Here is a 24201-nt window from a genome sequence, read left to right as displayed (position 1 = left end):
AGAAATTTGCCCCACTTCTAACCATTCCACGTCTTGCCATGACATTAAAAAAACTTCCTTTCACACCCTTTGAAATGTTATTGTGTGAGGTATTACCGCTCGTAGATGACCTTAAGGACACAAGGACAACCCTTGCTCGTCTAGACCAACCAGCATTACCATATGCATGGTAGCCAACTCCTCCCATAAAGGTAGAGCAACCCAACTTATAAGCTGTAAACAACACCATGTGAGTAGCTTGTAAGCCATGCCCACCACCCATGAGGTAAAAGTTACCCATCAGACCTATAAACCAATCTCAAATGCTTTGCAAACCCCTATCCTCTCCCTAATACGATGTAAGGCATGTAAGTAGAACCCTAAACTTTTAACTGTGAAGATGAACAGAAGATAATCTTCCATGAAGGCCATAACTTCTAGTGGCTCTAAAGATGTAGATTGCATAAGCTCAAAAGACTTCATTTTGCAAAGTCCTACAGTCTCTAATTCCTGGTCTCCATAACCTATGCTTTGCAAATGAGATATAAGAACTTCTTGTAGGTTATACACAGGCCAAAAGATTGAATTTTTTAACGACATTTCCTGGCCGAACTGCAAGGACACGCACCCCAAAAACAGCAACAACGAGCACCGCATCTGCATTGAATTCTTGTAAAATTTTGGTAATAAGATGTCAGTTGTGTACAAATTTGCCAAAAAATGTGTACAAAGTATAGCAAATGTCTAGGTGTTGTCATTCTCCCCCACTTAATTGTGAAGTGTCCTCACGAGCACAGGTATATCACGAACATCCAGCATCACGAACACAGCTACCACGAACACTGCTACGCAACTTCGAAAGAAAAATATACTCTCCCCCACTTAATTGCGAAGTGTCCTCACGAGCACAGCTACAACATCTGCAAAACCGCATATAGACAACTAGTAGACACTGGAAAAGTAGAAAAATACTTATTTGTGTCATATTAAAATGCAAACAATATAAATGTTTCAATGAAATGATGTAAAAACTTGTGCAAACTAACATTCCCCTTACTCACTCTCCCCACTTAAATGTATAACAGAACTGCATCCATTGCATAGAATATACCAACTAGGAAGCTATCTAGAGCCGCTAAACAACAATAATCCCTCTAAGCAATAAATTGCCACACTACTATCCTACTAGAAATATTGCTTCGAAAATAGCCTCACTAATAAGATCATTACTTAACAAAGAACCCAAACAAGGTAAACCAATACTATAACACCAAATAGGACTCCTAGGGTTTAGCTGCTAACCCGCCATGTTCTACTAGAACAACCAGCCAATGATCCCTTGCTTCCAAGTGTCCAAAGTTTTTCTTTTAATTTAAGTTTTAATGGCATTTCTTTTCAGTGTCAAAAGAGTATATACATTTATTCTCCTTCCCAAAAGGTCCCACCCCAAAGAGATGCAAGGCATCGGACGCAGGGCACCCGTCAAGGAAATCCCTACAGCCTACCAGGACCTCAGAGGCGATGGTTATCTTCTTTTGGTGTTTTTTTTTCTTTCAAGCCCTGCAGTCTCAGGGCGTTTTTTTTTCTTTTCTTTTCTTTCTTTCTTTCTTTCTTGTTTTTTTTTTCAGAAAATAAATAGATAGACTCTTCTGAACTTTTAATATTTGGATTGGATTTTAAGGATTTTTTTTGTTGTTGTTTTTTTTAATAAAAAGGATCAACTAAAAAGCTAAGAAGACATCACTTAATTGAACGGTCAAACATTTCAGCTCAACAACTTTGCTCGAGGAATCTAATCTAGCGCACAATACTAGTCACTCTGCCTAGGCAAATGATAAGCAAAGAATACTCACTAGTTCAGCATCTCTCTTCCACGCTACTCCTAGTCAAAATTTCGTGGAGAGAACCTTGTTGCATAGCTACCCCATAGATCGCTAGAAAAGCGACCAAAAAATAGGAGAAAACTCTATAGGATTCCTAATCAGATACCCATACAATGGAATTCACTATGTCATACCCACACATCACCCCCTTTCTGTTTAATCACTTCCTAGTGCTAAGTCCCATCCCTTTGTGAGTGGACTTCATGTATACAAAATTAGATATGTATCATTCATATTTGTGTTTGAAATATTTACTTAGCTTTCGTCTGTAATTACTTAAGCCATTTAAAATTCCTGAATTAGCTCAATCAATTTCTATGTTTATACTGTGCCCTTATACAAAATAAACATAGATCAAGAGTAGAGATATGAAACAACCTGATATTAACATGGATATTGCAACTTCGAGAATCATCAGTAGAAGCATGCAACAGCGTCTAAATCAGAATCGTAGTCAAATCTGCACATCAACTAGACACTAACCAGCACACTGTTAAAGGGTTAGAGAAATAATTAAACTGTCCCACGTACAAAAGAATTGTCATATACTCATGTCACAATGTCGATCAACTAAGTTATCGTAATGCTCCCACTGCTTAGTTGTTTAGAGCAGTATAGTTCATCCACTTGATAACCATTCTTGCATATGGAACTGTCCATCGCACTAACTTAAGTATCCCAAACTCTAGCACTGAAAGGAATATCCTGACCGTGCGTGCAACTAACTACTAACTACGTGGAAAATAAAACTACAGTGCACTAAAACCTAAAAAAGATATGAACTCGAGAATTTTTTTTTAAAAAGGTTATTTAGTTTTTTTTTTTGGTTGTTTGTGTGTTGTTTTTTTTTATAAATGCAGAATAAAGTAGAAACCTAAAAAACTAAGAAAACAAAATATCTAAGCTAAAATCCTCAACTTCTCTAAGATCTTCTAATGCAAACAATAATCCCAATCCGAAATCAGCATCACTTCCTAAGTCAAATCTATCAACTAAACTATCAGCTCGAGGATGCTCAGGAATAACCTCTAGCGTAGGCATATCAGAGGTCACAGATCCACTATCAGGTGCATCGCTAAGAACCTCCATCACATCATGGAGCGGAGACGAAGCTGCATCATCAAAGTAGGGCATAGGGGCCACTGGTAAAGCATCTAAAGAATGCCCCTCGGTCACATCCATGTACCAACAAATATAATCCCAACAAGGACATGGAACACTAGTCTGCAAATCATGGTAAGATGGAGTAAGGCGGTAGACAGTCGAACGATATCTCGCAAATTCTGCTTGCTCTCGACCTACCCTAGACTGACCAGCGCCACGCTCAGGAGAAAAAACACTATTATAATCATGGCGTTGGTATGTATAGCCTATCATATCCTGCATGGCAGTGGTACCATAACGTCGAAAGTAAGTACGACACTGCCAACACAAGAGCTGAGCGTGCACAAATAAATGCCGCTGACAAGTCCTACAACCAAATGGTGGATGGTACTGTAAACAAAAAATAATCACAAAAGAAGAACCACAACAGGCCTCTCCCCTCCGTGCATATAAAAACCTGTCATGCGTCTGAAAACGTGGAATATCGTAAGGTCCGGCATGAACAGGATCAGTACTATCAGCATCAAGGCGAGGGTAAAGTGCATCCATCCACAAAAAAGCCATACCTGCATCCCATTTAAAAAAAAAAAACCCCCAAGAAAGAAAAGACAGCCAAAGGTAGATTAGTCAAAATATTATTTTAACTACTAACCTAACTATACCTAGCTATCCTAAGTCACAAAATGTTTAAGGCGCAGGCCATTGACCCTAAATATCTCAGTTTCAGCATTAATATCTTGCACATCAAGAGAACCATTATCATAAACCTGAACAACCTTAAAAGGTCCTAACCAGCGAATTTTAAGCTTCCCAGGAAACTTATAATAACGACTATCATAAAGTAAAACTAAATCGCCTTCTTTAAACTCTCGTACTTTAATATTCTGGTCATGCCATGCTTTGCGACGTTTTTGCATTGCTTCTAGACTTTGTAGAGCTAATAATCTCTCTTCATCCAACTTTACCAATTGTAAAACCCGTTGTTTCAAAGATTCAACCTCACCTAGTCGTAATGATAGAGCTACTCGTAAAGTAGGCAACTCTTGCTCAATAGGGAATATAGCATTGGTTCCATAAACTAAATTAAAGGGCGTATTCTGCACTGTCACCTTATAAGTAGTTCTATAGGCCCATAACGCTTCATATAAACGTTCATCCCAGTCTCGCCTATGAGAAGCAACCGTTTTAGTTAAAATCCCACAAATAATGCGATTGGTTACTTCAACCTGACCGTTAGCTCGAGGATAATAAGGCGTTGATTTGCGATGCTTAATTTTATAGATTTCCGTTAGTTCACTGATAAGACCATTCAAAAAATGGGAACCTCGATCACTTACTAATTCTAGTGGGCAACCAAAACGCGTAATAATATTCTCATACATAAACTTAGCCACATCAATGGCTTTATCTGTCTTCAGCGCTTTTGCTTCCACCCACTTTGTAATATAGTCAGTACAAATCAATATATAACGATTTGATCGATATCTAGTAGGCGGATCTATAGGGCCTACAAAATCAATTCCCCACTTCTCAAAAGGTGCTAATGCTAATATGGGTGTCAAAGGGGTTGCAAAACTTTTAGAAGGACGACCAGTCCTTTGACATACATCACATTTTCGGCAATAATAATAAGCATCTTTAAATAGGGTAGGCCACCAATAACCAGCTAATAAAACTTTCCTTGCAGTCAATTCACCGGCAAAATGGCCACCACACGGCTCATCATGCAACGCCTTAAGAACCACTGGGACTTCATCTTCCCTTACACATCGTCGATAAATACCTTCGTGTGGAAAAAATTTATAAAGGTAACCCCCTAATAATCCATAGGAGCGTGCTTGCATTAATATCTGACGTTTCCTACGCTTGTCAGCGCCAGGTGGATATCGAGTAGTACTAAGAAAATTTGCAATATCAGCATACCATGGAACTTGTGTCTCCACAGTAAAAAGTGATGCATCTGGCAAATCATCTTCCACACCTTCCTCCTTGTCTGATGTTAATAATCGTGATAGATGATCTGCTAAAACATGAGCTCTACCAGGACGAGTAACTATTTGAAAATCAAATTCTTGAAATAACAACATCCAACGAATCACACGTCCTGAAAGTTATGCTTTATTAAGCAAGTACTTTAACGCCTCATGATCAACATATATGGTAAATTTATTCCCTAATAAATAATGACGAAATTTTTCCACCGCAAATACCATTGATAGGCATTCTTTCTCAGTGGTGGTATAATTCCTTTCTGCATCACTTAAATTCCGACTTGCATAATAAATTGGATGATCCACCTTGTTATCATCTGCTTGACACAAAACAGCCCCTACTGCATACATAGATGCATCAACATGAATATGAAATTCTTTTGTCCACTCTTGGGGTGCTAATACTGGTCCTTCAATCAACTTCTGTTTAAGAAATTCAAATGCTTTTTGGCAGACATCATCCCAAGTAAAAGGAGCATCCTTTCGTAGCAGATTTGTCAAAGGTGATGCCACCTTTGCAAAATCTGAAATAAACCTCCGATAATAATTTAGATGTCCTAAAAAACCACGCAATTGCTTAAGATTTGTTGGAGGTGGAAGTGCAGAAATCTTTGCAATTTTAGCTGGATCCATAGCAATTCCCTCCTTAGAAACGATATGCCCCAATAAGGTTCCTTTTGGCACTCCAAAAACACATTTATCAGGGTTCAAGGAGATACCTACGTCGTCACTACGCTCAAACACTTGCGTTAATAGCTCGAGCATTTCTTTTGCTGTCCCATAGACACAAAAATCATCCAAAAATACTTCCATCCATTGACGCAGAAAATCTTGATAGGCTGCAATCATAACCCTCTGAAATGTTGCGGGTGCATTGCACAAACCAAAAGGCATTACTTTATAAGCAAATGTATCCCATTCAGTAGTAAATGTAGTTTTAGATTGATCTTCAGGATGAATTAGTACTTGGTTGTAACCACTAAATCCATCCATAAAAGAATACAGCTCATGACCAGCAACCTTATCAAGTACTTGATCAGTAAATGGCAAAGGAAAATGATCCTTACGTGTTTTGCTATTCAGCTCCCGATAATCGACGCAAATGCGAATCTTCTTACTATTCTTCTTGGGTACTACCACAATAGGAGAAACCCATTCACTATATGCCACAGGATATATAAACCCAGCATCTAAAAGTTTCGTGATTTCAGCCTTCACTAATTCTGCATATACAGGGTTTGTCCGTCGTTGACGTTGACATACAGGTTTCATGCCTGGTTCCAGATCAATATAATGCTGACATAATTCAGCTTTAATACCCTTAAGGTCCTTATATGACCAAGCAAAAACGTCAACATGCGCTCGTAAGACTTCTTCAAATCTTTCACGATGTGGCGATTCCAATTGGCCTCCTAAATTTAAATATTTTCCTTCTGCCATTTTAAGTTCAACTACTTCAATTTCAGGCTCTTCAACAAATAAGGAAGCTATTCTTCGTGGCTTAATTGTAGGCACATTTTCGGATATCTGCATCGATACATTCTCAAGTAGACTATGCTGAGCACTTGATTCTGGTGCTTCTTCCCTCACATTCACAGAATTTACTAGGGGTAAAGCCCTATAAGGAATAATAGCCAGGTTGTCTTGCGTAGCACCATCAACTCCTATTCCGTAGACATTTGCTATCTCATGAAAGGATTTTTCAGTATATCTCTTCCAGTATTTATTTGAACAGCCATTATTGGCATTTAAATCTTTACAAGATTTCATGATAAATGAGGTTCTTACAGAGTCAATGACGCTAGGTATCTGCTCTGAATTACATGGATATTGAGCATGTAACCTATGGCGATATCGACGTAAGATTTTGTTATTCTTTTCTAAACATTCTTGATCATCTACACCCCAAGACCATTGATTATCTTTAAGCTTGAGAATTAACGAATGTAGATTCTCATCCTCCTCGTCCTGAATTCGATAGCCCAAATAATGTATGACTTGTTTCAGTTCCTCAAAATTCCTAGGTGTTGCAGGTTCAAACCAGCTAAGTTGTGGCTTCTGCCCATCCCCATAAATAGTAAAATCCATTACTCTTTCTTTTGGATGAGGCAACACCACCTCTTGCATATTTTGCAATTTGACCTTAGTAGGTTCGGATTGGGCTCGTTGATAACCAATTAGTGGTCCCCTAGAACAGCGATACATCTTTTGCGTAATTCCGTTGGAACGCTTAAAAGAATAACACAACCACGGGACACTCGTAGGATTTTTGTTTTGAGTCACTGGCTCAAAAGTACCCTTAGATTTATCTTTTTCCAAAAACCCATTAGTTTTTTCATATTCTTCCAAATAATTCATATCCATAGGCAACGTTTGTTCCATCTGTAACTCTCCGCTACTGAATTTAGACTTCTGCTCTTCTAAATAAAATTCTAAAAGCGAGATTTCATCTAAATATCGCCTTTCTCTAAACTGAAACTCTGTCTTTTCCTTTTGCAACTCAGTAATCTTCTTCATTGCTTCATTTACAGCAGTCAACGCTGCCTCACGCTCTACTTCCAATGCCTCGTTCAATTCTCTAATAATCCTAGCGTAATTACCATGATGTTCACGAGAAGTCTGTGAAAACCTATTAAAAGCCGAAGCTGAATCATCCTCATCCTCACGAGATAGTGGTCTCTGTAAGGGTTTGCACCCACGCCTACTTCTCCTTTCTCTTTCCTTCCTTTCTAGCTGGTAATAATAAATTCTTTTGGCACTATCTGGCAGTTGTCCAAATCCAAAGGGTAAAGCATTTTCCTCATAAGGAAGAGCTACTAAAATCCTGCTCTCAGGCATACTATTACTATTATCAGTAACATCATCTTCTCCCATACTTTCTGAAGAGGTTATTGAGGTGTCAGCCGCATCAGATATCATTAACTCAGGCATTTCTTCCTCCTCTAATTCATCCATAGAAATCACTTCCGACCTGCTGTATGCAAAAAATGCATCTTCTTGATTATTCCCTTCTTGATCTGTAGATAATTGAAAACATGTTTGAAGCGAATCATCAACGTATTCTACGTCCTCTGTAGAAAGCATTAAGCAGTCTAGGGTTGTATCTTCGGATGTAGATAACCACTGAGTAATATTGCTATCCGAATCATTGTCAGATGAAAACGCTACAGCATATTCACCAATACCCGTCTGTTCTACCTTGTGAGGCTGATTTACTATATTGACCTCCACTTTCTCTGCTCCTGCTGGGTGTGGTGTTTTAAATAACCAGGCATAAGGCCCTTCATGATCAGTCCTCTCCATTTCTGAATCATAAAACTCGCTGTTGGATCTCTCATCCATTTCACTAACTGCCTCATCTCCTGACTCTTTCAAAAATCCTTTTGAAATAACTTGTATTTTAACCCTATCGTCTCTAGGACCAATCACAATTGAACCTTTATACCAGTCTTGAATGCATCTTGCTTGGTATAACCAAGGTCTTCCCAACAGGACAGAATATGATGAAATATTTGTTTGTGAACGAACGATCAAATAGTTCACATGAAATTCTAATCCGGCTACTACAGATTTCACATTTCGCAGTAACCCCAAAGGAGTTACTTTTCTTTGATCAGCCACACGTAAAACAATATGAGTAGGTTCTAGATCCTTCAACCCTAATTCTTGCATAGCTTGTTCTGTCATCAAATTAACTGCTGAACCGCCATCCAACTACACTTCATGTAGCAAGTGGCCATCAATAGTAGTATCGATGACTGGAGCTCCTGGATCCACAAACAAATCTACTATTTTTACATCCTTAGTTGTTTTTCTTTTAGAAGAATTTTCACTTACTTTGGAAGGATTAATCTCAATCCTCTTCCTTCGACGCCGAACTAATTTACGATAAAGTTGCTTCCGACAAACAGGTGCTATTTCTAGCAATTGTCGAAGGTTAACGGTCAATGATATTTCTTCTAACGCAGCCCAAAGATCATATGTCTTATTTCCTACTTCCGATTGCTCTTTACTTCCTTCCTTAGGAGGAATCAGTCTTTCAGGAAAAGGAGCTACTCCCACTTGAATCTTCGGATTTGCCAAAGGCACAGGTAGTAGCGGGTGGTCAGAGGAATGCTGTGGAGAATCCGATTCAGGTAATTCTATATTAGGATCTGCGTCCTTAGACTTATCCTTCACTGCTTCATTTAATTGTGGACTCCCTTCCTCTAAACCTTGCTCCTTTTGCTGTTGCTTTTGTGCCCGAGTAATAACACCAATCATAGGGTCAGCCCTAAAGGTCACCTTACGAGGTATAAATTTTGATTTGACTCCAGTATCGTTCCTTATTGTTTCCACTTCAACTAAATTTGCAGCAGACGTTGAAGGCTCATTAAAGGCTTGTTTACCTTTGTCAGAAATTTTGTTATCCTCTCTCTTAGGGCAATTCTCCTCATAATGTCCTTCACCACTGCACTTCCTGCAAAGAGGAGTATAGTCTTGATTTTTACGTGCATTTGGACAATATGTGGCTATGTGACCTTCTTGTTGGCATCGATAACAAATTACTGGTCCCCTAAGCCGCTGTTGTCCACCCTGCCCCATTGGATTACGAAAATTTCCATTATTTCTTCTAAAAGGAGAATTTCTCCCTCGATTGGTATCACTATTATAATTATTTCGGGGTACTGGAGGTCTACCCTGAGTTGGCAATCCTCGTGGCCTAAAAGGTTGATTGGGTGGTCCAATCTCATAAGTTGTATTATTACGATCCATATAATTATAATTCGTTTGCATTGAACGAGCTTGCTGTTGCTCTTGCCCTATCTTATGCCAGCAATTAGTATCCAAATGCCCTGTCTTAAGACAAAAAGTACAGAACGGTGGATGATCAGGTATTAATCTTGAAGGTGTCGGGCACTCTGTAGCCACATGGCCGTAACCATGACACTTACCACACCATATATTTGATCTAGGTGGATTTGAGGTTGAATTTCCCGATGATTGTTGTGCATTGGAACCTTGTGTTGTTATCGAATAAATCTCTTTCAAAGGTGCTTGTACTGCACTCATAATTTCCTCCTTTAATTTTCCTAGGGATTTCGCAATAATATCTGCTACTTTTGTTTCATCCAGAGGAGATTGAGATTGCGGCATAGAAGGCATTCCTGTTTGCATCATATAGGCTGGAATCGATGTGTACGGATTTAAGGGTACACTTGACACATTTGAACTTGCAGTTACCGAGGGATTTAAAGGAACGGTCACATAAGACACGTTCTTAGGTACCCCACCTGAAGTGCTTGGATATTCCGTTCGAGGTTCCTTAAATAAATCTCTCCGTCGTTGTTGACTAAGCTGCACTTCTTCCCACCATCGAGCATGCGTTTTAGCATCTGCCAGCGTAGCTGGTCGTTGTAAACTTACATGCTGATGAACTTCAGGATTAAGCCCATCAACAAACTTACGTTTTTGTGTGGGATCATCAGGAGCAGGATTCATCTTACGAATGATTGTCTCCATACGCTCAATGTAATGTTCGACACTTTCGTTTGCTCCTTGGGACAAATAATCTAATTGAAGAGCTAACCTATCCTGGAAACCTTGTCGTCTAAATTTTTCGAGAAAAGCTCTTGATAAAGCAGCGTAGGTTCCTTTATGTTGAGCATCCAGGTTTCCGTACCACCTCGCTGCTTCATCTTTTAATGTTGCAGGGAAGATATGAAGCTTCTGGTCGTCGTCTATTATCTCGTTGGCGACACAGGTAACCTCAAATCTTTGCGAATGGGCATCGGGATCTTCGTCCCACAATCCCCCAAATTGCGTAAAGTCAGCTAATCTGACTGGGTTTCGAGCCATTGTTTCCTTAAATAATGTTCCTAGTCCAAAATCTGAAGTAGAGACAAACCACGCAGGTTCCTTGGATTCTTTGAATAAGGATCTTAATCCAAAGTCATATACGGCTCTTGATTGCTCTCTTTGATGGGGAATATAAAACAAGGAACGTAATCCCAAATCTGTCACTCTATCTATCCACAAGGGTTCTTTTGGTGCTTTAAACGAGTAGTTTAACCCAAAAGTAGATTCTAAATTTGAATTAAATGCGGATTCGTTACTCCCTATAGTGGCATTAGCCTCACTCTGCAAGCTCTCACTGTGCGTACTCTTTACCTCAGTAGGACTATCAGTGCTTGAAACTACTCGATCCCACTGGTATGAAGTTGATTCACTTTCCTTTGAGGGTGTTTTGTCAAATGATATGTTAGGCTCTAAGGACTCTACGTTTGAGTCAGACACAGCGTCTATCCCTAAGTTTAGTAATGCGTTGACCCTCTCAAGCCTTTCTAATAACCAAGCCTCCTGTCGCGCCGCTCGTTCTCTAGCTCGCTGATCTCTAGCTTCGTTTTGCTGCTGTCGTCTCTCTTCTGAATTCATCCACGATTACTAAGATAACTTCTACTGTCATACTCCAAAGCTTTGCACATTTATTTGAAGCTATAAGATTAAGTTATCGCTTGTATGCGCACTTAGAAGATTCAAAATAATAGGTAACTCTGGGTCTATTTCCCCATAAGGCAACTTTTCATCTAGCTCGGGGATTAAGCCTAAGATTTCAGCAACCTCTCTAACGTCTTTTGTGTCAAAAGTAAATTTTAAACCCCCTAGATACACGTATCCAGGGCAGCACATCCGCCCATACCACTCTTCTAAACGTCCGATAAGCTGTACGATGGTACCAATCAAAGTGGTACGATACACTGATTGTATTTAACTCCACTGCGTCTATTAACCCAAAGTGTGTCGCTAATAGAACTATGGTTTGCGCACAGTCGTTATAACCCCAGCTCCAAGAGGATAATTGTTCGACGTCCACCGTTAATTGTGGACCAAAATATGTGCCTCCCTCTACTAACTCTGTATCTCTCGCCCAGTCTAGCACTTTTCTTTGGCACTCTTGGGGCAAATTAGGAAAATAGTCCCTTAGAAAAGAGACTGCGTATTCACTCATAAATAACACTTAGGATCTAAAATACCCTCGGAAGATTTATCACTCGTTCGAGCGCACTTGGCTCCCGGCAGACGCACCAAAAAATGACTGGCCAAAGACCAAGCCACTTTTACCCAGGTTAGCAAGCCAACTCCTAAGAGTTGTTGCACTAAACAAGTGATTATTGCACTAATTGTTTTAATTCGACTTAGCCTTCCCTAATATCTACAACGTTGTTTGTAGTAGTCCAACTGCAAAGATTCTAAACTTCAGTAAATTATACTGGGCACTAAATTGCTAAACCTAAGATGACTATGGTTTCTCCCCATCTCTCAGGGGCAGCTCCTCATAATGTTCTCCTGCCATGCTAGTGGCGGTTTATCCAGGAAATGTTTTTAATGTTTGACTTTGGAAAGGTTGTTTCAGGGATATAGATCTCTTAGATCTATTTGTATATCTCCGTTTAAAATTCCTTTTTATGTTTCTCTCCACCTGATTAAAATTAATTCTTTTTATTTGTTTAATTTTAAACAAACATTCAAATCAAATTTTCTGACGTACCATAAACCCCTAAATTTTAATCTCCCTTGGTAGACGTTTCCCACTCCGTATATAAATTTCGTCGTTGCTTTTAATTTTTAAATAATTTTTTCGTTCTGCGAAAATCACGTCCTTTCTTTTCCTCTTCTATAACCAGTATCAAGCATGATAAAACAAGTTCTTTCCACACTCTTATGGTTCACATACAACGTTCATTTTAAATCCCGTATATCCCCTTAGTTTTCTTTAAATTATCCTAGTGGCCCTCCACTCCATGTATTTAAGAAATTGATTGTAAAATGAATAACATGTAAAAATTTAATAGATGCTGAGGCTTGTCCCCCATGCAATCCAATCGTTAAATTATTTGATTTTATTTTGGTTTTAATTTAAACTAAATTTTGTAATAGCAACATAACATTATTAATTATTATAAAGTGTTGTTAAGTTTTTTAATTTATTTGTACCCTCCCATGTTTCATAAATGTCCACGACATGTGTAATTTCTCTTATCAAAACCAAAACACCATATCTTTATACAAGCATTTTTTAAAGTAAAATATTATTAAATTGTTGTTTCTTTACTTTAACCCTTACAACATAAATGCACTAACAAATCAGAGATTTTGTTTCCAATATTTCACTAAGAATCCATAGTTTATATCAATAAATAACACATTTTACGTAAAGGAAAACTATGCTTTTTCCCTAAATATAACTCTTTTCTAATTTTTAAATATAACAAAACATCTTTAAAAATCTTGATAAAAATTTAATAAATTCCTTGACTCATAAGATTTATAGGAAAAATATCAGAACTTATAAAGTTTCAGTCAGTAATTTTATAAAATTTTATTTATGATAATTTTGAGTCATTTTTTAGTGTTTTCGACTGTTTTTGATTTTTAATAAATAAAAACCAGTTCAGATAAATGCAAACAACCATGTAGCATGAGAAAAAAGGTTTAAAGACATATTTTAAAAATTATAAACTAGAGAAATTTTCATACCATATTATTTATTTTAGATAAATCTGTTGGACACTTACTTGGAAAACCCGCGAGTCGTGATTGCGCCTTTGGGGTCCGCGTCCTCTTGCAGTCCGGCCAAGGTAGGTCTGTCGTCCAGCCACTCGTTTCGACCGTGAGCTCACCAAATTTTTTTACTCTCTCGCCATTCCTCGCACGACTGTTAGTCTATGACTATAGAAATGCCCCTTCTCTCTTAAGTTAAGGATTTAACTCTTAATCAAGAGTTAATTGAAACTCTTGCTAAGGTTTGGAATTGAAGAAGGCGTCGACTCTCCATGGCCAAAGAGATTATTTCCATATCTTTCTGATCTTTCCTCCGATTGTCGCGCGGAGTTAGGCGATAGAACCAGAAGAAATTCCTCTCCCAACATGTAATCTCTGATCATGTGGTTCTATTGAAGCTCCAGTTTGACCTTCAAGCAGAAATCATGGCTATGGCTTCCAGGACAGGCGATGATCTTCCATTTCTCTCTCTTGCTCTTCCTGACTGCAATCCTAAGCAGCCTGATGATTTCGTCAAAGATAGTATTCAGATATATTCAAGAAAGAAGGTTTGTTCTGAGAGACATGTCGCCATGTTTCTTTTCATTGTTGTCTGCACGACATGAAATATGACGATTTTATGGCTTTAATGTGACGATTTTATGCGACGATTTTATGCCCTTATTGCTTGAGATGGACATTGTAATCTCCAAGTCCAATTTGAAGATTTGTCTGCGCTCCCATTCTTCCAGGCTTCAGGCGCTTTGAAATCAATCATTTAGAATTCTGTATGATGCAATACATGGCCGGAAAGGGGCACATTAATGATTGCCATTGCCTCCAATTTTCAGAATAATGATGAGAGAGATTTTGTCCAGAATGATGATCAGGGAGCCTCTGTTTTCGTCCTGCTTCGTCTCCCCCCAACCTTCTTGGTTTTCCATGCATCCCTCTTGATCTGAACGGCCGCTCGTTTTTGTTTTATTATTTATTATTATTATTTTTTAACCCTCCCCCAATTTCATGCGGCCCCCTCTCCCATAACAAATTTTTTATATTTCCACGAAGGTTGCCACAAAAGTCATTGACATGGTCATGCCCATTAAAGACTGCACGAACATCTCCTGCTTCATGTAAGGTGGACAAGAAGCCAGAGTTTACTTGTGCACAACCAATTCCATCTTGTTTAACTCCAGTTATTGAGCAAAGACCGGCCATATGCGTCTCAATCAAAGGAATATGAAAGTAAGCCAAGGCAGGAATCTTATCCATAGGTGTAGACCCATTGATTTTGTTTGTTCCTGTAGTTTGATGGATAGCTCTTTAAACCATTTTTGGTAGTCAATAGTAGATAGATTATGATCATCAAGTCGTTTCCAAGTAGAAATTTGCCCCACTTCTAACCATTCCACGTCTTGCCATGACATTAAAAAAACTTCCTTTCACACCCTTTGAAATGTTATTGTGTGAGGTATTACCGCTCGTAGATGACCTTAAGGACACAAGGACAACCCTTGCTCGTCTAGACCAACCAGCATTACCATATGCATGGTAGCCAACTCCTCCCATAAAGGTAGAGCAACCCAACTTATAAGCTGTAAACAACACCATGTGAGTAGCTTGTAAGCCATGCCCACCACCCATGAGGTAAAAGTTACCCATCAGACCTATAAACCAATCTCAAATGCTTTGCAAACCCCTATCCTCTCCCTAATACGATGTAAGGCATGTAAGTAGAACCCTAAACTTTTAACTGTGAAGATGAACAGAAGATAATCTTCCATGAAGGCCATAACTTCTAGTGGCTCTAAAGATGTAGATTGCATAAGCTCAAAAGACTTCATTTTGCAAAGTCCTATAGTCTCTAATTCCTGGTCTCCATAACCTATGCTTTGCAAATGAGATATAAGAACTTCTTGTAGGTTATACACAGGCCAAAAGATTGAATTTTGTAACGACATTTCCTGGCCGAACTGCAAGGACATGCACCCCAAAAACAGCAACAACGAGCACCGCATCTGCATTGAATTCTTGTAAAATTTTGGTAATAAGATGTCAGTTGTGTACAAATTTGCCAAAAAATGTGTACAAAGTATAGCAAATGTCTAGGTGTTGTCATGACCAACAAGAAAGGTCTATACAGTTCTATGCAGCCTCTACAAGAATCCATCACTGTGACGGTTGGAAATGATGCTAAATGCCCTGTTGCGGGCACAGGTACTATTTCTTTTGTTGCTGCAAATGGTGAAGTCAAAAAGCTTTCAAATGTGTTGTACGTTCCCGAAATCAAGAGAAATCTCTTATTTGCTGCCATAACTGATCTTGGTCATGAAGTGAGGTTCAAGAAGACAGGTGCAGAAATTATTGATAGTGTTGGCACAATTGTTGGCAAAGGAGAAAGAAGGAACAACCTGTATGAGCTAAGTGCTCTTACAGCCACCGCTGGAGTGGGCACAAGTAAGCTTTGGCATGAAAGGTTTGGACACATCGGATTTGCAGTATTGAAGGAGATGCAAAAGCAAGGTATGGTTGCTCACCTACCTACAATGACTGAATTGAAGGAACCATGTGAAGCTTGTATGATGGGCAAGCAACAGAGAAAGGCATTTCCACAAGAAAGCAAGAATAGAGCACAGGCTCCTCTAGAGTTGGTGCATGCTGACTTGTGTGGTAACATGCCTACACAGGCCTTGGGGGGATCTTCTTATTTTATGTTGATTGTCGACGACTACAGTAGGAAGATGTGGGTGTACTTCCTTCGTGATAAGGCTCAAGATTTTGGTAAGTTTAAAGAATGGCTAATACTTGTTGAGAATGAAACAGGGAAAAGTGTGAAGAAATTTAGAACAGATGGTGGTGGTGAGTTCAACTCAAAGGAGTTTGAAGGCTTTTGCAAGAGCAAAGGGATCAAGCATCAATTGACGACGCCTCACACACCTCAGCAGAACGGTGTTGTGGAACGCAGGAATCGCACCATTGTGGAGATGGCAAGATGCATGCTAAAGGGCAAGGGATTGCCTAACCATTTTTGGGCTGAAGCTGTTAATACTGCAGTCTACATTCTAAATCGGAGCTATACAAAGGCTCTCAAGGGAAAAACACCTCATGAGGCTTACACTGGTAAGAAACCATCTGTCTCACATTTCAGAATTTTTGGATGTGAATGTTATGCACATGTTCCAGATGAGAAGAGAAACAAGTTACAACCAAAAAGCAAAAAATGTATCTTCTTGGGTTATAGTGATGAGCAGAAGGCTTACAAATTATATGACCAAGAGGCAAAGGAGATCATCGTGAGCCGTGATGTGGTGTTCAAGGAGGAGCCGCATACAGTGGAGGAGGAGAAGGCAAGTTCTTCCACTTTATCATCAAGCGAAGAAGTAGTCCACTATGAACCTGTCCCGAGAGCTATCCCTATCCTTAAGGAGGAGAAAGCATCATCTTCAGATGATGAGGAAAAAGTTCACCAACCTGACATCACCCCACTAGAAAAGCCATTGCTGCGCTGGGTGAAGCAGCTCTATGACCACAATAATCCTATGCCTGCATCTGTTGAGGAGAAGCCAGATGGACCAAGGAGGTCTCAGAGAATAGAGGAGCAAAGGAGGGCTTCTGCTCACATAGTCAATATGGCCTTGATGGTTGAGATTATGAGAGAAGTAAAGGAGCCAACTGACTTAGAAGAAGCACTTGCAGATCCATCATGGAAGGCTGCTATGCAGGCGAAGTATGACAGCATAATGAAGAATGACACTTGGGAGCTAGTGGATCGACCAGCAAAGTGGAAGGTTATTGGCACCAAGTGGATCTGGAAGGTAAAGTACAAGGCTGATGGTACCTTAGAAAAGTACAAAGCTAGACTGGTTGCCCAAGGATTTTCACAAGTTGAAGGGTTTGATTTTCAAGAGTCATTTTCCCCAACTGCCAGAATGACCACTATTCGCACGGTACTTGCAGTGGCTGCCCACAAGAAGTGGCCAGTGTACCAAATGGATGTTAAGTCAGTATTCTTAAATGGTGACCTCAAGGAGGAGGTGTACATGGCTCAGCCACCAGGGTTTGAGCCCCCCCATTCTGAGAACAAAGTATGTAAGCTGAAGAAGGCATTGTATGGGCTGAAACAAGCCCCCAGAGCATGGTACCAGTGGATAGATAGGTTCTTTTTAAACCTAAACTTCAAAAGATGTGCCTCAGATGCTAACTTGTATGTTTACAGGGATTGTAAAAAGTCTGTAGTGATTGTCCTATATGTGGACGACCTTCTTATTACAGGTGACTATGAAGATATGATCAACCAAACTCGAAAGGCTTTGAGTTCTGAGTTTGAAATGACAGACTTGGGCTTGCTGCACTATTGTTTGGGGATTGAAGTCTGGCAAGAGCCAGGAAAGATCTTCATCTCTCAGAAGAAGTATGCATGGGAGATCTTGAAGGCATTTGGCATGACCGAGTGCAAGGAGATAGCTACACCTATGGAGGTGAATGCAAAGTTATCCGTCGAGGATACATCAGCACTAGCAGACATTGGGAGGTATAGGAGGTTGGTCGGCAGTCTGATCTACTTGTGTAACACCAGACCAGATATCAGTTTTGCTATTGGTGTTTTGAGCAGGTTCTCAAACAAACCTCATGAGAGTCATTGGAAGGCTGGGATGCGGGTGCTCAGATACTTGAAGAAAACTCTTGACTATGGTATCACATACAGTTTCGGAACTTCTCTTGTGGGGAACTGTGACTCGGATTGGGCAGGAGACATTGATTCCAGGAAGTCAGTTTCTGGTTATTGTTTCTCTTTGGGTTCAGGAATTTTCTCTTGGATTAGTAAGAAGCAACCAATAGTGGCATTGTCTTCTACCAAAGCAGAGTACAAGGCAGCTTGTTTTGCTGCATGTGAAGCAGTATGGTTGAGAAGGATTCTATGGCATATGGGAGTGCAAGATGAAGAACCAACTGTGCTGAGATGTGACAATCAGAGTTGCATCGCCATTGCCAAAAATCCAGTGTTTCATGCACGCACCAAGCATATAGAGATCCAGTATCACTATGTGCATGATTTGATAGAGGATGGGATAGTGGAACTGGTCTACTGTCCAACAGAGGAGAATGGAGCAGATATCTTCACCAAAGCACTTATGAAGGATCTGCTTCAAGTTCATCTTCAGAGACTCGGCATTGGGCCGAGGAGATAGTTCACCTATGGGTGGACATTGAGGGGGGGTGTTAGATATGATCAATGCCCCACCCTCATTAGGTGCTACCAATGATCCATGGTGCTCAAAGTTGTAAGGCCCCCATTATGAGGAGAAGCCAAATGTGAGCCCGGACATTGGTTGAGTTGTGACTTGTATATCAGATGAGGTCTATGAGATCGGATGGCAAAAAGGTGACCTTTGTGGGTCTAATCTTTGGGTTAGACAGAGTGGTTAAGCTGGTAGCAACTCGAGGCGCATTGCATCGAGTTGCGGTGTAAGGGAGTTAAAAGGGGTCCCTATTGTGGGGTCCGAGGGCCGCGGAAGTGGCCCCTAGCTGGGGGGGTCCCAGGGGGGCCGTTGGCCCCCCTGGCAGGGGTTCGGGGGCAGCGCCCCCGGCTCGATGGTAAAGGGAATATTCCCTGGCCGACTAGTGGAGGCTCATATGGTAGGTCGGTCAGTAGGCCGACCTAACGACCTTCGCGGGCTATAAAAGCTAAATCCCTTCGCAGCCATCTCTCACTCATCTTTCACCTAGTTAGAGTTTTTGTTCCAGCTAGCCTTAAGCTCTTCACCTATCTTTTGTCTAGATTGCCATCTAAGCTTCACACAGTGGAAGCGCACGGGTGGACCAAACTCAATTGGGCATGAAGGTAAACTCACTACACTTGTAGTTGTGAGAGTGCACATGACTATGTGAGAGATAGCTATTGCACTTGGCTTGAAAGGCTTGAAACAATAAGTAGTCCGTGGGTCTTGGTGGTTGAGTGAGAGCTCACACAATTAGTATAGGGAAAGAGTGTATCTTACCTTTGGAGATTGAGTTGCCTACAATAAGGTTTGCTCTAAACTATTCCTTAGCATAACAAGAAAGGTTCATCTCCTTTGCACATCTAGACAAGATTAGGTTACAAGCTTTGTTACATCAGGAAGTAGGGAAGAAGGAATGAAAATACTTCATGACCTTCGAGCTAAGAAGTATAAATTTACCAAGGGTCAACTGGTTTTATATTATGATACTCGTCTTGAGCTCTTCCCAAGAAAGCTATAACCCAAATGGGATGGTCCTTATGAAATTGTTCAAATATGAAAGAATGGCTCTATAGCCCTTTTAGCGGATTTGCAAGGGATAGAAACTAAAGTAAATTTCAATAAATCAAAGCCCTATTATGTATAGGGATTGATGTCAGACTTAGTGCCTTTGCATGCCCTTTAGGATCCATCTTAAACTTGTAGAGAGTACCAAGATTCTTGGATGGGGAAAGTCATTCCTTATTTTGAGCATCCATATTTAGAACAATGTTACCACCAAGGCAAAGTGACCTTGTGGAGCAAGGGTTATCACATTACAAAGTAGCAAGAAAAATCTTTTACATGGAATATTAAGGTCTATTGCCACCATTGTCATATGGTTCTTACTAGTGTCCCTATTGAGTTCAATGAGGAAGGAGGGATTGTACCTAACTTACACCCTCTCTCTTCGTTAGCTTTTAACTATCATAAGTACAAGTAGATTGATTGCCATGGCAAGCAGGTTACATCAATGAAGGCTTGGTTTACAGATTTCATTTTGATGGAGCTTCTCAAGGACCTACTAAGCATGCGAGTGTTGGGGTTGTCATTAAAGATCCATGTTAAGTAGTTTTAAAAATGGGAGTGTATCTAGGCACTACTTTTATGAATAACATGGCAGAATATAAGGCCTTGATGATGATGTTAAATCTAGCCAAACATGGTGGTATCCACTAGTTATTGGTGAAAGGTGACTCATAGTTAGTGATCAACCAATTGAATGGGACCTATAATATGTGAGATCCCATTCTACAAACATACCATCGTGCAACCTTAGACACCCTTGAGATCTTTGAGGCAATGACTTAACAACTAATTCCTTGACATTGGGATCACTTTGTAGACTCCCTAGCTAATCATGCCTTTGTTGAATATATTTTTCTTAATTGTGGTCCTAAGGGGTTTTACAATTGCCTCCTCATGTTAGCCTAGGGCTACTGTGGGGACTACTTGTTGACATGTCTTGTTTTGGCCAATGGTTAGTATGGGTTATAAGCTAGGTGGCGATTGACCATCTTCTTATTCTATCATGGATGTGTTGGATCATTCAACAGCATATTCGTAGGACACCCCTTGCTATTTACGTAGGGGTTTAGCTAATAATTAGATGCATTTAGTATAAGGCCCAAGCACCCCATTCCCTTGTATCCAGTTGATCATTTCACTAGCGTTTCGCATTTACCAATTTTATGCTTCAGTATGATTTATGTGCAGGACCAAGGGTTTGAATTTAGCAATAGGATGTAGAATGGTGTACTTTATAGCTATAATTTCATTATGCCAAGAGGGCCCTTTGTTCTTGTAGAGAGTGGTTTGATTTTGTTAGGCTAAGTGAACCATTTATTTTGCAGTGAAATGGTTTATCTTGTTAGGCCAAGAGGGTCGTTTTCTTGTTTGGTGCAAGTGTGGTTATAGTTTCTTGTTTTAATGTTGTACTAAACCGATTTGACAGAGCACCTAGAGAGAACCTCTTATTGCGCAGAAGCTTCTTGTGGCCAAGTCCAAGTGATGTCTTTGCTTTAGGAGTTCTTTCCCTTTATGCTTCATGTGGATATGTATGTGGAAATTTTTCCTTTTGTGGGGGGCTGGCATTCAAGGCATGAAGCCCAAGGGTTTGATTAGGTGTATCTGGGGAGGTTTGACCAATCTGCCACCTCCTATATAAAGACATTGTCATGCACTCTAAGAAGTATTTTTGCGAGTAGTCCTAGTGACCTTGTTCTGCTAGCTTACTAGGTAGCTATTTCTCGGAATCCTTATTAGTTGTGAGGATGCTAGGGAAGTTTTTCAAATAACAACGAAAAAACAATGAATATATCTAAGAAATATAATGTATAAAGGTGTGTAAAAAGGGGTTCTAACCCCTCATATAAGAAAAAAAGAAATGAAAAATCCCAAGAGTATATGATCATTGCATTGCGAAGGCCTGGTAGATTCCTGGGGATGAGTCAGTCGATGCCTTGCTTTCTAGGGATGACATTTAGCCAAAAAGAAAAACAAATTAAGGATGGATGGAGTGAAAAGTAAAACTAAGCAAGAAGAAAAGAATTTAGTACCACCTTTGCAAGAGCTTAGTAGGTTCTTCAGTATCGAGACAAGACATGAGGCCGATGCCCTGTTCTCCTTAGGTCACAATATGATTAGCTCCCTCCTTTTTACATGCTTAAGTATAAGATATTGAATATAAACTGTGATAAACTAGAAAAATACATAGACCATGCTATAGGAGTCCTCGCCTAGTAGGAGTTCTTGATCCATTTATCCTAGGTTAGCACATGTGGGTAAGTCAAACCACCACTTAGGATGACTTCTTTGATAGTTCTTTTTAGCTAATCTGTGTTGGATCAATTGGTTAGCAACTAGCTTCGACTATGCTTGGCCTATCCCTCGCAAACTTCATACTTTGATTTTGTCAAGGGGTAGAGTGAGAGCTGTGGTTGTGTTCTATTGTGTATTTTATTCATAGTAGCTTGATGCTCTTTATGGTTTATGTATGTGTAGATTCGTAGATCGTGTGATTTGGAAGTGTTATGAGATATTTGGGAAATTGCATCTACGGCTCCATTTGCTCAAATTACGAGACACATGCATGCAAATTTTCAAGTAACTGATCATTATTTAGTTTTAATAGTGAATCATTAGTGCATATGATGAAAAACTGGTTGTAAATGATTGAAAGATATTTGCTTATGTATGTAATGTTCAAATTTCATTCATTTTTCTTTTCGCATATTAAAAACAATAAAATTACAAAATCCAAAACATGGGATTTAATGGAAAATAGGATTGGTTTTGGGTTTTGGAAGTTCAAATGATGTTTATATGGCATGAAATTGGATATATTGATGGATTGCACTCTCTTACATTATATAAATCAAAAAACTTGGAAGAATCAACCATTTATGCTTAAATAAATGACAAAATTCATGAAAAGTCTTGAAAGAAGGAAAAATAATTTCTATGCATAGAAATTTAGGATAATATTTGTGAATGTATAATGTAGGTGAACCATGAGTTTTTGCCTTAGTTTGCCTTTATTTATGTGTTAAAGTACGTGTTTAGAGCTCGTTTCTATGAAAAAAGTCATGAAATCTCCCTACATTTGTGCAATCAATCTAAATCCAAACATTAGGGATTATGGGACTGTAATGGAAATATATTTGATTAAGTTCCTGGTTTCTTTGCACATCTTAACATATAGGACATGGTTTGTGTAAGTTTTAAGAGATTCAGTAGCACAAGTTAGCTCGGTGTTGTTCCTTAGCAACACCGCATGATGCGATTAGAAAGAAAGCATGAAAAGATTGTTTGCGCACTTCACATTGGCTGGATTTTAGTTAAGTTGTTTGAGCATAAAGTGCCATACACTTTGCATATGTAATTCAAACATGGTATCAGAAGATAAATTATCGGATGCATTGCAATTGTATGTTTAGGTGACAACCAATTATGAGAGTATAAGACTTCCTTGGCTATAGATTAGCTTGATATCTTGGGAAAATCGATTAAGTGAGGAATATATAAAATCTCCTAGATTGCTATGATTATATTATGAGAGGGCTCTATTACGTTTGTGTTCTATGTGTAAGATAGCGCATCCTGGGGCCAATTTATGGGGTGTAGGAGAGCCGTAGAAGCCACAACCTTTTGTTATGGGGGGGAGCTCTTTGTGTATGTGAATCAAGGTACCAGTCACCTATATGTTTGGGTACTCCCTCTATGGAGTTAGGAATGGGAAACGTTGGACTAAAATCAACACAAATGCATTATTTATTTAGAGTAGTGTATGGCCTCTAGACTCTCCTAGCTACGAGGCCATGAGGGTGGTTTGCTAAGCATAGAAGGCCCAGTTAGAGCCCTAAATCTAGTGTTAGGCCCGTTTTAGGTCCAGAGAAAGTGACACACCAAGGCACTTACTTCTCCTATCACGTCCCACAATCCTCCCTACTTTAGTACATTGGGTGTGGTTGTATAGAAAAGGAGTGTCTTAGTATGTACCTATGTACGTTGTCTAAGAATAGGAGTGTGTGGATGTATAGGTGTAAAAGGAGATGTAGTGTGTAGAGTGTGCGGTGAATGGAGAGAGTGTTATTTGTTCTCTACCTAATGTGTATGTGTGGAGGAGTATGAGTGTGTGTGTGTGTGTGTGTGTGTGTGTTTCAATGTGTGCCATAGATGCATCACACCAAGGCATCTTCTATGTCTACCACTTCCAACAATAATTTCTAATGAGTAGGTTAGATGTGCATTGTGGAGATCAGAAGAGTCTCAATGTGTATCTGTGTATGATAGGTATGTGTGTGTGTGTAAGTGTGTGCAATAGGGATATGATGTAGGGTGCACATAGCTTGTGTTGTTAAGAGATGCTTAAAAATGTGCCGTTGGTCCTAATAATGGAACCAAAATGCTAGGCTCCACATGCTCAAGGATGGAAAGTTGCTTATAGTGAGCTTAAGAGGTGAT

This window comes from Lygodium microphyllum, chromosome 28, assembly GCF_053477565.2.
Source record: "Lygodium microphyllum isolate KBCC chromosome 28, Lygodium_microphyllum_v1.1.10, whole genome shotgun sequence".
In the NCBI taxonomy this organism is placed as follows: Eukaryota; Viridiplantae; Streptophyta; class Polypodiopsida; order Schizaeales; family Lygodiaceae; genus Lygodium; species Lygodium microphyllum.
Note: the sequence above shows the minus strand (reverse complement) of the source record.